Source organism: Nuphar pumila, chromosome 11, assembly GCF_984573655.1.
Source record: "Nuphar pumila chromosome 11, dmNupPumi1.hap1.1, whole genome shotgun sequence".
Lineage (NCBI taxonomy): Eukaryota > Viridiplantae > Streptophyta > Magnoliopsida > Nymphaeales > Nymphaeaceae > Nuphar > Nuphar pumila.
In genome coordinates, this window is record NC_143259.1 from 81,843,821 (window position 1) to 81,862,747 (window position 18,927).

General features: G+C 37.1%; 1 pseudogene; it reads right to left on the bottom strand.

Annotated features, from left to right (window-relative positions):
* Positions 1-8,218: 8,218 nt before the first annotated feature.
* Positions 8,219-18,606, bottom strand: LOC149822450 (putative exonuclease domain-containing protein At3g15140 pseudogene; annotated as a pseudogene).
* Between the last annotated feature and the right edge of the window lie 321 nt (positions 18,607-18,927).

An 18,927-nucleotide genomic window follows, 5' to 3' on the forward strand; every position in this document is an offset into this window, starting at 1 on the left:
TAGATCTTTACATTAGTATTTGGCAATTTAGTTTAGTAGCATTTTATGCATTAGCATGTGTTTGATTTAACAAGTTGCAATTAGATTACGTAATTGACTTGAAATAATTCAAAATTAATAGAATTTTACTTGTCATTTAGAGTTCTTTCATAATGTTTAGCACTTAGTAGTATGTTTTGTTGAGTATATTTTCTACTTCTTTCTCTTGTACTGTTTGTGTTCATTTGATTTGTGCAGGATCGCACAGGAGTGGAGTTAAAGCAATACGTGACACGGGAAGTACAAGAATAGAAGATGTTTTTCTTTTATTTTAGAATTTAGGCATTTAATTCTGGGTTTGTAAATATTGCACTTTACGCCCTCTGCGAAGGGTATACATTTGATGTAATAGCTAGTTGTTTTTACTTTTCTGAACATTTTATATTTCAATAATTCGGCAATAAAGATTAGTTTAGACTTGTGTACTTGAATACGATATATTCCCGTTCCCTGAGTTCGACCCGGTCTCATACACTTGTGAGAACCGGTTTTTATTATTTGATGTCTGGTTTTCACATGTTTTTCATATAAAAATCTTTTCAAAATTACAACGATTTAAAAGAAGACATCAAATTTTTGGCGCCGTTGTCGGGGAATGGCATAATATTAGTATTCACTTTTTTGCCTAGTGTTTGTGTTGCATTTAGGTTTAGAACCACGTATGTTCATATAATAGAGACGAGCTTACTTTTCTGCACAGCCCACCTATTAGGATTCCCTTAGAGGTGACTGTGTACGATTGGTACCGTACACATAGATTTTATATTTCTCATGCATAATCTCTGTTATGTGTAACTGCGTGGTGTTTGTTTAGTTTTTGTTGTTTTTAGTTTACTCGCTTTGTGGTTTGCGTGGTTTGGCCGCTTAGTGTGTTAGTTAGGTAGAAAACCCAAAGTTAGGACGTGTGCTACACCGGTCTACTCTAAGGTGTACGCAATGGCTGACGATCATCATTTGATCCGTCCTTTGAGGGAGTACTTCATGCCAAATACGTATACTCCCACCTCCTGCATTACGAGACCTGATGTAGGAGCGAGCCATTTTGAGATTAAGGCCAGTGTAATTCAAATGTTACCCTCGTTTTATGGCCTTAGTAAGGAGGACCCATATCGTCATCTCGACGAATTCCTTGAGATTTGCTCTACTGTGCGAATCAATAACTTTGGAGATGATGCTATGCGGTTAACTTTGTTTCCGTTCTCTCTCAAAGATAAAGCCAAGCACTGGTTAAAATCTCTTGAGACGGTTCGTATTACTACTTGGGAAGGAATGCAAAAAGAATTTTAAAAAAAATATTTCCCAATTGGTAAAACGAATCAGTTTCGTAAAGCTATAACCAGTTTTTCTCAAATTGAGGGAGAAAAATTTCACGAGTCTTGGGAGAGATTGAAAGATCTTCTCCGCAAGTGTCCCCATCACCAGGTGCCTCGTTGGCAGTTGGTGCAGTATTTTTATGACGGGCTTACTGAAAAGCTTCGTCAAATGGTTGATTCGTCTTGTGGGGGCACTTTTATGCTCAAGAGTGAGGACGAGGCGTGGTCTTTATTTGAGACCTTGAGTGAAAACACGATGCATCATACCTTGTCTTCACGGCTCGATAGGACTACATCTCTGTCTAGTGGTCCTAGGAAAGTTGGGATTTCCGAAGTTGGGTCCGAGTTAGAATTGCGTACCAAGGTTGACCAGTTGACTAGGAAGTTAGATCAATTCCTAGCCAATTCTTCGAGAAATCCAGTAGAAAGAGTGTGCGAGCTATGTGCTAGCCCTGCACACTGTGTTACGGATTGTCCGGCAGCACCATTATATCCTGAATTCGTTCAGGAGCAGGTGAATGCTGCCCAAGGTTTCGCTAAACCCATGCCCGATTCATTTACATCCTCATATAACCCAGGTTGGCGAAACCAGTTTAGTTCCCCATCCCATCAGCCCTCCCAGACACAGTATAGACCCAGTAACCCTTCACAAGGTTACTCGCATCCTATATTTCCACAGGTTCATTCCCAGTATTGTCTACCTTCTCCTCAGGAGCCCATTCTAAGTTCATCATTTCAAGAGAAGATGTTAGAAGCCTTTTCTGATATCAAGGCAACTCTTTGTTCCCATACGCAGTCAATAGCCAAGCTAGAAACTCAAATGGGACAGTTAGCTCAGACATTGAGTAGACAAAGTCAGGGGAACCTTCATAGTCAGTCTGTTGTCACATCCAAGGGAGAGGATTCCATGTTATTTGATTTGCAACCCACTACTTCACATCATGAGCAAGTCAAATCTGTTACATCCCTTCAGTATGGGAAGGCGTGTCACCCTACTCAGGAATCGACTCATGAACCCCATATCATTTCTACTGACGAGTCGATCTCTATGATACCTCAACAGAAGGGGCCTTACTCACAGCATACATTTTTATCATATAAAGCCCCATTTTCTCAGCCTTTAGGATCACCAATCGTTTTGAGTAAGCAAGAGGTGCAGATGCAGAAGGTGCTTGACCAAGTCAAGCCTGATCATATTCACCACTTGTCTGAAGTAGCATTCATTGATACTCGGTCGGTCCTAGACTCTCGATTCTTGACCAGTCTCTCAGATGAGACTAATCTCTGTTCTTCACGTCGAGAGAGTTATGATCCTATATTTGGAGGTAGAAGGGATGGAAACACAGTGCGTAGTGTCACAGATGACACTCTTTTCTTCATAGAGCCCGGTTGAGTCTGACTTCATGTCCATTGATCTCATGGACGATGAAGGTTTTTCCAGGGATCCGTCTGGCTGGGGACGTGAAACTTAGCGCTTTATGGGAGACAACCCATATTCTGTACAGTTTTACATTTGTTGTTAGGATTTATAGATTTCATTTGGTTTTATTTTTCGTTTTCTATCTTTTCTATGAGTTTCATGTTTTGTCATGTATACATTGCATTCATTACATATATAGAACGCGTATTTTTAATTCATGTCAGGTTATTCTACTCTTTTCCCTCATTTATTTCTCTCATGTGCATTCACTTAGTTTCATTCAAGCATGGGGGAGTGCCACTGGGACAGTGTCATTCAAGCATGGGGGAGGGTGTAGAATGCACACCTTGATATTTCAGTTTACGTTCTTGCACATGTTTACACATATCTCATGAAAAGTAGATTTTTAAAGAAAGAGTTTGAACTTATATGAATGTTATTTCAAATTTGATGTTTTTAGAGGATTTTTTTTAAGCCCCACGGAAAATTTTTCTGACATAGATCTAAAAATTATGGTTGTTTATGCGGATTTTAAAGAAATGAGGATAAATACATGTTAGAATTTATTTTGAATCATAAATATGAATATGCACAGTTCTATTTTTAAAAAACTAAGCAAATGAACAAAAGTGTAAAAAAATGGGCTCAAAAGAAAAAATATAGCATGCGTTAGGTTGTTTGGATAATTCCACAATCCTTAGTAGATGGAACTTAGATGTAAGTTGAAACTTTTAATTCCATTTCGAAAAGGAGAGTGGAAAACTTTGTGATCCTAAGTAACTGAGAACAGATACAAGTTGAAATATTTGACTCTCATGTTATAAAGGTGAATGAAGGAAGTCACTTTTATGTCTTAGTTGATATCTTTTTGTATGTATAGAAGATATTGACATTGCACAAGGCATAAAAGCAGACCACACGCAAGTTATAAGAGAAAAATAAGTGCGCAAAAAGAAAAAGCGTGAAAAGAAAAAAAGAGAGGAAAGAGCTTAAAAAGAAAGAAAAGTTCAATGCTTAGAAGTGTGATTAAGAAAACCTGTGCAGAAAACATGAGTGAGGATAAGTAAATAATAATATGTTTTTATTAGATTTTCTAAGAATAAAACATAAATAATTGTGATATTTAGAAAAGTGAAAGAAATTCTTTTTCTGTGGTGGTGCATAAAAGACTCTAATTATGTTTTGATTTTGAGATAACAGGAAATATTTGTGAAAATAAAGTCTTTAATTATCTACTGATTGTAAGGATGTGTAATATTATGCATACATGACAGAGATGTTTGTGGGTAGCATCACTGCAAACCCTCACGAGACCTTACTCGTCCACTGGGGTAACCCAGGGGTTGAAAGGGCTTGTTGCATGAGCTAAATGCAACCGTGATTCCTACGAAAGTGAGTTAGGTGATAGTTTGATTTCGTGAATTTTTCTAGTTTGCTCGAGGACTAGCAAAACATAAGCATGGGGGTATTTGATCATGCATATATTTTAGGGATTTTTCATATAAAAATATGCATGATTTCATGAGAAAATGATTTAAAAACCCAATTTTATGTTAGTTTCGAGTAAATGTGCTAAAATGATTTAAAAATAGAAAATGCATGAAAAATAGTTTTATTTTACATTTTAATGCCTATTTTAGTGTTTGACATAATTGTAGTAGTTTAGTTTTTGAAAATCATAAAAAATTAGAGTTAAAATAAACTTAGTTTTGTATTTTCTAAAACATAGTCATTTTGAGTTGTTTTGTAAATAACTTTTTGAAGAGAGGTTTTTGAAATGCAATTTTACAAAGAAGAGGGACTTATGGAGAAAAGTTCAAAATTATAAATACCATACGTAGGGGGAAGAGAGGCTTGTCTTCTCTCTTTTGCCCAAGCCCTCTCTTCTTCCCCTTCTTCTCCACCTCTTCTTACCTCTTCTTCTCCTTCTCCCTATTTTCTCCTCTTTTTCTCATCCTCTTTCCGGTGGAGATTTCCGACAACTGCTGAAGCAAGAGAGAGGATTCCAACCTCTCTTCTAACCCTTCCAATTCCTTTCTGGTTCACGGTGAGTTTTCTTTTTCCTATTCTTTTTCATTTCTTCTTCTTCAGCCGAATCTTATTTTTCTGATCTTCTTCTTCCAATTTCTTCTTCCTCTTTTTCATCATCTTCTTCTTCTCCTAATCTTCTTTTCCTAATTTTTTTCTATTGTTCATTACAGTAGTCGATCGGTTGCTTAAAATCAAAATGAAAAAAAAATGTAGATTAAATTTTGTTTAATCATGTGTTTCAGAATTTAGTTTTTTATTTTTTTCTTCAAAATGTTTTGTTCTGCTGTATTTTGAGCATATTGATAATTGACTCCAGAAATTGGATTTAAAGTTCATCGATCCTTTGATCTGAAATCTGTCGCCGGATTTCAACAAATTTCTACAGAAGCTTGATCGATCATCTGGATCGATTTCCATTAAATTTTTTATCCAGCGATCATTATTTTCAAAGCTTACTAAATTGATAGTTGAAAACCTCTGATGTAGCCGGATTCACATCACATTTATCGTGAAAATGTGAAAGAGGCACTTTCATTTGAGTTGCCGTGAAATTCATTTCACGGCTGTTGAAGATTTTCGGTTGAAGCTGTTGAGAGTTCCGGTGGAAGATGTTGTGATTTCCGGTGGAAGATATTGAGAGTTCCGGTGGAGGATTCGCCAGAAGTTCTGGTGGCTCAGCTCCCTGAACCACAGATCGATCGGATGTTGTGAAACAAGAGGATTCGCCGGAAATTCTGGTGGTTCAGCTCCCTGAAATGGTGGGAACCGAACTCATCTGTGTGAGGTCGTGTATTGTGATTCAATCGTGAATCGTTGATAATTGATTGTGTGAAGGATTATCATTGCATTTGATCGATTCTCATCCGTTTTTGGGCAATAATTTGATCATTCGGTTATCGGTTGTGATGTGGATCGATTAAGCTGGTTAAACTGGATATTTGGATCCAGTTTGAGTGCTGAGCTAATATTTCTATTGATGTTGCTGTCTTCTTAAATAAAATTGATTCCTGGTGTGGTTTTCAGTTGATTGTATAAATGTGATTCACTGTTTGTTAATCGTTAACTACTGTTTTTACTGATTTTCACTGGTTTCTATTGTTTTGAGTAGTAGTTTTAGATGTTAGCTAGGTAACTAGTTAAGTGTTAGTTAATTGAAGTAATTACCATTAACTTAGTGAGTTGTAAATAGTTAGCATATGGTTACTTAGGTGTTTAGTATTAGATCTTTACATTAGTATTTGGTAATTTAGTTTAGTAGCATTTTATGCATTAGCATGTGTTTGATTTAACAAGTTGCAATTAGATTACGTAATTGACTTGAAATAATTCAAAATTAATAGAATTTTACTTGTCATTTAGAGTTCTTTCATAATGTTTAGCACTTAGTAGTATGTTTTGTTGAGTATATTTTCTACTTCTTTCTCTTGTACTGTTTGTGTTCATTTGATTTGTGCAGGATCGCACAGGAGTGGAGTTAAAGCAATACGTGACACGGGAAGTACAAGAATAGAAGATGTTTTTCTTTTATTTTAGAATTTAGGCATTTAATTCTGGGTTTGTAAATATTGCACTTTACGCCCTCTGCGAAGGGTATTCATTTGTTGTAATAGCTAGTTGTTTTTACTTTTCTGAACATTTTATATTTCAATAATTCGGCAATAAAGATTAGTTTAGACTTGTGTACTTGAATACGATATATTCCCGTTCCCTGAGTTCGACCCGGTCTCATACACTAGTGAGAACCGGTTTTTATTATTTGATGTCTGGTTTTCACATGTTTTTCATATAAAAATCTTTTCAAAATTACAACGATTTAAAAGAAGACATCACATTCGTATTTCACCATTGTGAGGTTTTGAAAAATAAAGGTAAAAAGTATGAAAACAAGCAATTTATGACATTTACAATGCTCATTCATTCTATCTAAGAGTTGGAAATGTAAATTTTCATTAAGACCTAACTTATTACAATATTAAAAATTGAAATTACAACTCCAAGTAATGATATTTTCCACATATTCTCTTCAAAACACTTGGTTAGTATGAAATAGAAAAGAGTTGCACATGTCATATGGATGTAAAAAAAAAATGCTCATATGCCAAGATATAAATGATGAAAAGATGAAGAATGACATATATACCTATATACATACATATATACATGGATATATATATGTATATCCATATATAGGTATATATATATATATGTATGTATATATATATATATGTAAGACATATACAAGGGATTGATATACAGAAAATGGGAATGCTTGAAGATGTTGTAAAGAACAGGAGAGATGGTTGTCCCTTAAGGGATTTTAGATTGTAACAAACCAGGGCTTTCCCTTCATTGTTTATACTGACATAAATTTAACCAAGCATTGGCTTAGCTTTTGACAACCTAAGGTCTGTTACTTTTACAACAGTATTTTCATCAAGAAAGATACTGGTAGTTCTATCCTATGAAGAAGATAATCTTTGTTACTTAGATGTGACAGTGATGTGAACCTTTTTGCAAGAAATTTTTTTTTTGAGCCTATGCTTCCCAGAAAGTAGGGAAAATATTGTTAGTAGCATTGACTGGTTGACTACAACAGGTACATAGGAATGAGATTAGGCTCAGGGTGAATGATGAACTGGGAATGGTAATAATGCAGATGTGAAGATGTGAGTACTGATGAGGTGAAGGTTGCAAGGGGTTGTGGAATTGTAGTAGGGTTTGGCCTTACCGGGGTTGGAGTAATATTGGATATTTACTGTGGGGTTTTGAAAGACAAACCACAGCAGTGCCTTGGCACTGCTGCACAACAGTGCCAGGCACTGCTATGGGTACAGGGGGAAACATTAACAGCAGTGCATTGGCACTGCTGTAAATCTATGAAAGGCTACAGTAGTGCCAAGAAGTGTTGTAGGTGCGGGGTATAATGTAGGTGGAAGAGCTGTGCCAATGAAAGTGCTGAAAATGAAATGGGTTTTTAACAGTCAGCACTCTTGAAGATGACTATGAAAGATAAATGCTAATATGATAAAACACAGGCATATAACAACATATATTGAATGACCTCTTAAGTATATCATGGTTATGCAGGTGAGTGTCAAGATAAATATATGAATTTGACATGATCTGTAGATGATATGCAGGTTTTGCAGGAAACATATGCAATGAAATGAGGTACTAAATGATGTTGTGAGGGACTGGTATACAGGGGAATGTAGGAAATGGATGTCAGCAGGGTGTGGGTGTGTGATGGATGCTGGCAGGAAGGTGCTAAAAATGAATGTGAGAGTGGGATAGTGTGTGCATGCCAGTGCACCATGATCCTTCTTGAATGGATGAACCTTTTATATGAACCAAAACACATCAAAATATTTAAACAATACTCTTCGGTTTAACAAGAATGGTAGAAATTCTGCTATCAAATTCTGTCCTTGAAAACAAATTCCATATTACCAAGGTCTTTGCGACTTCTCCTCGTTGTTATCTGCAAATGAGAACCATCACTACACATATGCTGCAACACCCTTGGGATGTTCTTTTCATCAATTCCTAAGCAGTGGCTATCCAGCATGCTGATACCCAATTCCTTAATTATGGACATCATCCCAGTAGCCCTCCTCTTATAGAAGTTGAGAGAGATGTCTTTCAAATTGATCTGTTCCATGAAGTATGATGACACTTCAATACCAGAAACTATACGTTGCTGAGGAATTTTAACTTTTATGTCCAAATTTTCACAAACTACAGATGCAGAGTGATGAAAAACAGTCAATTATTTAAATCCAACCAGTTTTGATCAGTTGCTACCTAAGAGGACAATCATAACTTGATATGTGGAGAAAAACAATTGCAAAATGACCAAGAAAACAACTTAAGCTTGATATTCTTCTCCAACAAAAATAATGCAAGACAGAAATGGCTTCAATTTTGCTTCCGAATGGATATGGTTCAGATCTGAATCAGAGCGGACCATGATCTTCTCTTCTCGAATTATATTTGAAGTGCTTATGAGATCACCAAATCTCATTTCTGATGCTCACTCATTTTAACCGGTCTTACGAACCTGTGAAAAGAATCCACCAATCTCGTAATCCTGGCACAAACCATTGCAACAGGAGAACCTAGAGTTTTAATTTTCCTTTTCAAGTCCAGCATCAAGAGATAATCCCAACGTTGAAGAGACAAGATTTTTATTTTTATAATATATGTATTAACTTAGAACTCATTTGAGAAATTATAATTGAACATATGTGATAAATCACATGTAAGGAGATGAGTTAGGGAAAATGAACTGTAATGTTATAAACACAAATGCAGAGGCAAAAAAAAAAATGAGATGTAAATGTAACATGAGCACAATATGGTTAGAATCAACTGAAGGATCATGTGAAACGAGAGATTGAATCAGACGTTATATCACAGATTGTGATCTAGATGAAGTACAGAGGGGTATTAAACCCAAATGATATATTAAAAAAAAAGCATACCAGGAGATATTGTGCATACGGACGAGACACTATTACATTATTGGGCAAAACTAGAGATCTCTTGATCCTTTGAGTGCTAAACTAGTCTCACTTCATCAGTAAATCAGAAATTGAGGCTCCTGTTATTATCTCTTCATTCATCTCTGCAGCCCTTTCCCAAGAGTTAATACCCCTAGAGGAGAATACCTCCGATTACAGGGAGGAATCGAAGGATACGCAAGTGATCTAACCAGAGTACACATCTTACAGAAAAATGGGCATGGGAGATGAGAAGATGCAATTGTAGCGATGATGCTATTGATGGACCATCAGGCCTAAAATTCAAAACTACCTATGTCAAAAAGAAGCTGACGATAATAATTTGTATTATCCAGGTGAACCGAGGGTGTCATTACGGGACATCACCGACCACCAACTGATGATATTGCCATGGACGCAAATTATTTCAATAGACATGAGAGATCTACGATGGGCTATATCAACAGGGAGTTGCTAAATTGCAAATGTATGTGAGATAATAAAACTACCATATCAGGAGGGAGCGAGGCAAATACCGCTACGCGTAACAGACAGAGCCGAAATTCATTGTAAAAAAAAAAATAATGAGATCGATAAATCTTCCAAAGATCGAATCAATAGAAAGAAAATAAAAGGGGAAATATCTAAATGAACTGCTTGATCATAATCATGTAAACTAACAAAATTACAAAAAAAAAAACAAAAGTAAAGAGGAGAGGATGTTGGAATATGATATTCCCTTGTTATAGCACAAGGAGGCATTTGGATTGCTACAGGCAACCGATCATCCTCCATGGTGCATTAATAGGGGCTAAGAACAGAAGAAACAAAGAAAAATTTAGAGAAAATCAGAAAAAAGGAGGGGTTTACCGCGACCGAAGATTCAGGATCGACTGGATTCTGAGTTGTTGCTGCAACCTCCGTTCCCTTCACTCGACTATGCCGAAGTAGAAGAAGACAGTGGAAAGAAAAAAAAAGGAGTCGTGGAAGATTGGTTCGCAATGCCCTGGAGTTTCCTGCGTCCCTCCTTTTTAAAGGGGAATAGGAGGATTCTGGAAGATGGCAGTTAACGATTAATGGCTGAGGCGAGAGAGCGTGCCAGAGTGAGACCGTTGCAAAATTTCCCTTTTCAAAAAGGAGGTCCTTTTGAAAAAAAACTTTTTATAAAATGGTTTTCTCAAATGAGGTTTTTAGCAAAACAAATTTTAAAAATCTTAAAACCATTCATTTTTTGCATAGTTTTTCCAATTCTCTTGGCTTTTATGTTGTTTTTCTATTTTTAGAATAAAATCCTAAGATTTGGGAGGAAATAAAGATTTAAAACTGATTTTTTTGTATTTTTGCAAAATATTTACGAAAGAGAGTTTTCTTGAGACTTCAAGGCTATTTAAGGAAATTTCTTCAGAAAATGAGTTTATATCTGGATTTTTAGGAAATATTTGAGGTTTAAGACTTCGAATTGAGAAATACAGGGCTGCGGATCCAACAGGATACCAGATGGACTGTCTGAGCTTTTCAAAATTTAGTTTTGAAATTTTAAAATTTTAATTTGAAAATTTGGATAACGAGGCTTAGATTTGGGTTTTGACACTGGATCCAAATCCGAAATCAAGTTGGATACATCAACATGGAATTTAATTCAGAAAATCTGATGAATAACTAAGATTTAACTTTGATTTTCTCAGAAGATGGGGCCAAGGGCAAAAAGCTCATTTTTACAAAACTTTGAAAAATTTGGGGTGTTCACACATCTCCGATCTATTGATAACATAAATCTTCTGGATTTCATAGCAGCAATTATATCGATGTGGGGCTGATCAGCACAGTGGATCAAGAGACGCAACAAGTGTGGCAAATCGAGAAAGTGATATCAAATGCAACACTGTGCAATGATGATGCAGGGGGTGAATACATAGAAGATGTGCAATGTGAGTGAAACTGAATGCAAGATATGCTGGTGGACTGGATGTAAAATATTGAAGATTAATGCATGCAGATGGTATGGATAATTGAGAGATTAAGTAGGCGGTGTTGTAGCTGTAATAGAAATTTTCCTGTCTAGGATTATAATTTCAACAAAGGCAAAACCAAAAAACTTTGAAATCCCAGGACTGCTTGCAACCAACTATTTAAAGGATTCCACCTTTCCTAGTGGCAAGGAATTGTAAAATTCATCCACATTACTAGCATAGTCCCCAAGTAGTCCGTTGCTATTCTTTGCTCTAAACTCAACTCATCGTTATTCAACAACCACAAAACTAACTCTAGCTTTATTACATGTGCCTTGTGCTTGTACAATAGATTAAGCATAAGAATGAATGGGCGCCAACAAAATACAGGTAAATGCCAACCAGATGATGAACTCCCTTGACCCAAGACTCCTGGGTTAACAACTCCTTGTGAAGCAGCACCCGTGACTCGAGAGGAGAAACATGTGTATTAAACAAAGAGGCAACTTGACCCCCTTTATACTGGTTATTGGTCTGGTGTTGCATACCAGCCAGGTAAATGCAGCAGGGCAGTATTGGAATTTGAGAATTCCATTGATGTAGCAACAGGATAATCCAAAACTAAATTATAAAGGCCTTCGATACCAGGATCATCAAAATGCATTTAAAGATGAACCAAATATGTTAAGCAAAGTAAAACTAAAGTGTTAAATAATTATGAAATGAAGCAAAACAAGAAATCATAACATTAACGAAGATTAAAAGATAATGACCAATGAAAATGGAACATCTAATTTCGAGAACAGAGATAATAACATGAATCAAGAAATTTAAAAATTCTCAGAAAATTGAAATGAAAGCAAAAACCAAAAATCAACAGAAGAATAGGATTGGATCTAGATGAAACACATAAGATGGTTGAATCTGATAATCATAAGTGGAAACTAAATAAAAGTGCAAATCGACAAAACAAACAAAACACAAGAACTGTTGGAACGTGATTGTTCCTCTTGCTGTAGCACAAGGGTGGGTTGGTGTTGCACAGGCAACCCAACTCCACCACTGATGCATAAATGAGACTGAAAACAGAGAAATTCAAAAGGAAATAAAAAAAATTACAGAAGGAGGAAAGAGCGCTTACTTGACTTGAATGGGGAAATCAGGACTCCTTTTGTTGCTTAAGAGGAGACACCGGGGAGATAAGGAGCGATCGGATGGAGGAGCGCAATGGAGAGGCAAAAGCTGGACCGTATATGCAGAAGGGTGAAAGGGTGAAACACGATGATCAAAACCCATCCCCTGATGATGTTTATATAGAGAATGACAGAAGGATCGAGAGAGAGAGAGAGAGAAAGAGAGAAAGAGAGAAAGAGAGAGAGAGCCTCTACGGTTTTTGCAACGGAAGGCCGTTACTGGCTTTTCAAAGGGGTTCCTTGGGTTTTTCAAAATTTTTAATAAAAGGCTCAATTCAAAAGTTTTCTCAAAAGGGGTTTTTAGCGAAAGGGTGTTTTCAAAAGGGGTTTCTAAAACCTATTCTTTGGTGTTTTTCTTTTCTATTTTTTTAATTTTTTTGTTCTTTTTCTTTATAATTTCTATTTTTTTTTGAAATAAAACTCTAAAAACCATGGGAAAATAAAGAATTTTAAAACTATTTTTGTATTTTTGAGAAATATTTACAAAAGAGGGGTTTTCTGAGAATTCGGGGTTTATTCTTTGAAAATTCCTTCAGAAATCAGGTTTTAGATCCGAGTTTTGACATTGGATCCGGATCCAAAATCGAGTCAGATATAAAAAAAATGGATTCTGATTCTAGTGAATCCGAGAAATAACTAAAATTTATATTGGAACTGACTTAATTTATTCAAAAAATGGGGGTCAGAGGTAAAAAGGGAATATTTACAGAATTTTGAAAAATTTGGGGTGTTCACACCTTACCTTGTTGAAGATACGAAGTTCGGAGGTGAATTTGCTTCTGCTTTCCATGCAGTTTGTACGATCTCTTGCAAGGCCTTCCCTAAAGAAATGAAGGAGTTTGGCTGGTAAGGGAAAAAAATAAGGATAGAGAGGGAGAGAAACCGCCTTCTCATTTTTTGTAAGGCTTCTTTATTTTCATTTTTTTTTCTTGAAACTGGCTCTCCATTGAATACCTTGTAACTCCCCCTTCCAATTCGAAAATCGTGGGAGACATTATTACTTCTTTGAAACCTCCCCCTTCCCATTTTGAAAATCGTGGGAAGGGGTCCTTCCCATTTTGGGCTGTTGGGTTTCCAATCAAGACCATCCGTTTAGCCCCCTTTCTTGAAAAAACACATTTTTTAATTTAAGTCCTTAAATGAGGGGTTATGAGCCATTACGAAATTTCAAAAATTCTAATAAAAGCTTTTCTTTAGCAAAATATAACGGCGCACAAGGGGATTTGAACCGGGGTTCTATTCCCTAAGAGGCAACAAACCTCACCAATGCACCATTGTATATTTTGTTGCATATGTTTGCAACCTTAATCTTCTTATTTCCTTCTGATGTTTGACGTTTTTGACAAAAAAGACATGCTCGGATCTTGATTGAGATTCAACCATATTTGGATCCATTAAGATCCAATTGGATTCTAATTGGGTTTCGAATCCATCTAGTATCCAAATCCATATGTCGTATCCGAATCCAAACACTGGATACATTTGATCTTGTTTGGACTTAAGATCCATTTGGATAGACCCTATATCATGTTATCGTATTTATTCTGAAGAATTTTACCTTTTATTTATTTTGATAATTATCGAAATTTTGCAGGTTTAAAATCCTTTCCCCCTAAAAAGAATTTCGTCCTCGAAATTCGTTACAAGGATTAAACAATTAGATTGGGGTATCTTACTATGTGTGTTATACCACTGAAAACTTCGAAACCAGTTGAAGTTTAAACCTTGTGTCCTGTTTAGAGTCTTATTCAGGGTAGCAACAATCTCTATCTAAATCCCCTAGTGGCATAGCCTTCATTTACTAGAAAGTGATATATATAATCTCTATATATCAATTGAGTCAAATGTTATTCAGTGTTCAATGTGCATTGAAACTTGAGTCATCAGACCCTATATTCCGGATCGTATTCAATTAAGGTCTTGTGTAGAATTCTAAACAAATCCACATATTAAAACTTATAATCATTCCATTGAAATTTAAATAAGATATTCATCTTTGGTTCTCGAAAATATACATAATAAAATCCTTAAGCCTAGTTTATTCTCTAAAGACTCTTCCTCCTTTATTCTGACTTAACATTTATGGTTGTTGCTGTAATTACTATAGAGGTTGACCTTCCATGTTTATTCATTCTCTGTAGTTTGTTTGTCTTCTTTAGCTTCCAGTGCATTCATACTTATGTTATTTGGGTAGCCTACGAACCGTTTGAGGTACTCCTCCCTATTGCCCCTGCAACTCGGTTTTGGCATAGCATCCTCTATATTCATTGTCATGTTGCCCAGAATGAGTTCATCCAATGCATGTGCATTATGGGAATCCACAGAGTTTGAGGCAGTAGTGATGAGGTTATTCACCACAAGTTGCTTCTTTGCATCGACCTTCTTCCTATGACACTCACGAATGAAGTGACCCATCTTGTTGCAGTAAAACCGACACTTGTGTCCCGAAGACATGCTTGTTCCTTTTGTTAGTACTTAGGACAAAACTTTGCAACATGTCCTGGTTGTCCACATTTGAAACACTTTCCCAAATAGAGAGGGCAAACTCCATGAGGATGATTCTTCTGGCATCGTCGACACGTGTATTGGATGTTTGAGTGTTACGATTTTCTTTGGTGTGGACTGTTTTGATAGCCTCCTTGACACTTTTGCTTGTGTCCAACTAGTATGAAACTTTCTCCCTTGAAGGCCTTTTTACACTTCCTCCTTCGACTGCCACACCTCTTCGTGTGGACACAACCATTCAACAATTGTTGCAGTCTGTTCTTTAGAACTTGCATTGTCGAAGTTTGTTGTATCACAACCCTAGTTAGCTTGTTTAGTGATTCGAGAAGATCATCACACCTAGCTTCCCAAGTCATCTAATCGAGCAAACAAATATAGTGATTTTATCGATCTATCTTGACCATAACGTAAGTGTAATAGTGTTCCTAGCAATATATCTAGGTTCTCGATAATTATATAGTAATTTATTCATTTTCTTCAAACCAGAAAACAAAAACCAAATACTTGCAAAGCTTTTGCAGGGTCGCTGGAAGGCCATGAACCATATATTCTTGTCCTGCTCTGATACCATAGTTATAACGCTCCTAAATATTTAACTTGAAAATTTTGGAATAATTTTTTTTTTCTTCTAAACATCAGCGGAAATATTTTATTAAATCCTTAGTCAATTTATTTGGGCAAGTTACAAGTAATAGTACAGGAGCAATAACAGTAAACTCTTACATGAAAATATTATAAATCAAAATTTATAACTTAATGAATTATTAAAGTCAAAGTTCCTCAGGACATCTACAGAAGTCATGGTGACATGGCACTGTCCACAACGACGACCATAACCTTTATTTGTTTCCTGAAAATATTAATTCAAAAGGGGTCAGACTACCCAGTCTGAGTAAGAAGCATAATATCCATATGAATGTGCTCAGTGTCATGTGTACAAGTATATGTGCTACACATTTATATAAGCAATAACAAACTTTTGAACAAATATGGATGTACAATTCACTTAATTAAAACATTTTATAATATATTGCATAAAGTATAGACATCAATGTACAACACATCATATTTATGAGTCACATTTTTCATGTAAAGGAAAACAGATTTGAGTTAAGCACCACATGAATCACAACATACTCTAACAATTACAACATCAAGCATTATGCAACTAGTTGAAGATTTTCAGAAATGCACTAACTTTATATTTTCTCTTGTTAATTACCTTATGGTTACACACAGGCATTCAACATTGTAGCAAACCGAGACCACACGGGGGTTTCTTATGCTTTTTCAATTAATACCCCGTATGACTAGCCATACGGAGGTCTAAAGGGGATGGTTCATGACTGAGAGAGTACTCCCCAATGGCTAGAACTAGAATTAGGATGCACCCTGTAACTTCTGCAGAAGACTTGGATCTACCACCTATGACACATTGGTAGTCCTGGCCCTCTAACTCTGAGGACTGGGGACCGGGTGAGATGCCTCACTCTCACAAAAACTAGAATGTCCCACAGAGTTTGTACCATCTACCCTCTCCAAGGTAGACCTTGGGTCCAGTAACATACATCATCTTTCAGGTGTACCCAAAGCCCTGGAAAACCAGTAACATATATTGTTTTTAGGTATACCCAGTATCCCAGAAAACCAGTAACATGTACCGTCTTTGAGGTATACCCAGAATCCCTCATTTATTTTATATGTTTATATTTTTCATTCTTGTTTGTTTGGGTCCAGTAACATACACTACCTTTTAGGTGTACCCAGAGCCCTAGGAAACCAGTAACATATACCATCTTTCAAGTATACCCAGAATCCCAATAGAAACTTGTAGCATATATCGTCTTTCAGGTATACCTAGAATCTAGAATTTTCATTTATGTGATCATGTATTCATTTAACTTATATTTTTTACTTTATTATTTTTTTTGGAGCTTGGGTATACGTATCGTACCCCACTGGTTATGCTACCACATGGCATATCCCAACTTTAACATTTCATAAGTGCTCGTATGGCACTATCAGCATTCTGCGAAGTTGTATGCTCAACTTTAAACTTTCACACTCTCATGGCAGGTCAAATGCCTTTAATTTAGCTAGTTTTTTGCAAACAAGCACATACAAACCAACATTAGTCATAGAGATAATTATTTATACGCAATAATCATGCAATCCATGCGTATCATAAGTGCTCATAGAGTATTACGAGAGTGTTTTAAGCATAATTTTCATATCGTACCACCATGCCACTATAGTTTTTCATTGATTGAGCAATTATAACCAGCATATGCATTTACCAACAAGCCACATACAAAACCAGAGGCAATATGACTACATCATTACTATCTCATTCAATCCTCAATATGTATATTCTCTCTGTAAGTAGAAAATACACTCATTATGCTATTTAAAAATGTGCACCAAAGTGCTGCAAGCAAGTGCTAATATGCAAAAAATATCAGGAGCTCAAAAAAAAACTCGAAACTCTACAATAGGATATTTACACGTGTTTTTAAATCCACAACTTCGAACAATAGCAGAAAGATTGAGAATTTTTTTTTATATTAGACAGATTCAAAGGCAAGAAGCCGCATTCCACTCTTCAGTATCGAGCCTTGATCGAAAGTCTACATCAAGAAGAGATCGTTTGGGACTACTTCAACCGGCAGGAATCAGTTCCTCGCTACACCTATGTGCGTGGCAAGTGCTATTGATTAATTGGTCCATTTTTTTGCATAGACTATCAGCTAGAAAGGTGTCTCAGGCAGTTTTCGCAACGGTAAGCTCATGTCAACACTCGTTTTTTGATGGGTATTATGCCAGAATTTGATCTACAGTCAGATCAGTGGTCCGGAGCATACCATGTGGCCAAATACATTTGGGACTCTTTCATTAATCTTTCTATATCACTACAAGAAAAATGCCAAATAGCGACGAACTTTTGCGAAAGATTTTTTTTCATCGCAAATTTATGACAGATTAGCGAGAGAAAACCATCTGTCGCTAAGTTTGTAAATATTTATGAATTTAGCGACAGAAATTTTGCCGTCGCCAACTCCGTCGCAACTTAGCAACGAATTAACGACTAAAATTTTATGTTGCAAAACCCATCGCGCTTAGCGACAGAGATAGCGACAGAATACTTTTGTCTCTAGTTTATGACAGAAATATTCTATCGCTAAATGTTGTTGTAAAATCTCGCTGATTAGCGCTGGACTAGCGACAGAAAAATTCTGTCGCTAGTTCGTTGCTAACTGTTGATGTAAAACACCCTAGGGCACGAAATCGATTTTTTTTTACTCACCCACGTCGCTCTCTCTCTCTCAGTCACCTATGCCGCTTTCCGTCCTCTCTTCGGCTATCACCCCTCCCTCTCTCCGGCTACCGACGACCACCCCCCTCACACTTTCTGGCTACCACCCCCCTCACGCTCTCTGGCTACTGGCTACCGCCCCTCCCTCTCTCTAGCTACCGGCGACCGCATCGACCGCCTGCTGCTCTCCGGCGATCGCCCCCCTTTCGGTCGTGCTCCGCGACCGCTATCGTCGGCGACCACCCGCTACTAGTCATCACCCCTTCCACCTTCTTTTCTCTGTTGCGAGGGCGCCAACGACTCACACCACCATCGTCCATTCCGACGACCTTGGTTGACATCCCTGACGTCGACTTTCCTCTACATTTTTCGGTGATGCCGCCGCCAAGTAAACCCCTCTTCTTCTTCTCTATGAGGGGTCAACCAATAGGGGAGCAGAGCCCCCTGTCGTCGCCACTAGTCGGAAGGGGGTTACCCCCTGCCTTTCTTTTGGGGTCGACCGACGAGGGGGTGGAGCCCTCTGTCGTCGCCTCTCATCGACAGGGGGTTACTCCCTGCCTTTCTCTTGGGGTCGACCGACAGGGGGACTGAGCCCCCTGTCATCGCCTCTCATTGGCAGGGTGTTACCTCTGCCTTCCTTTTGGAGTCAACCGACGAGGGTT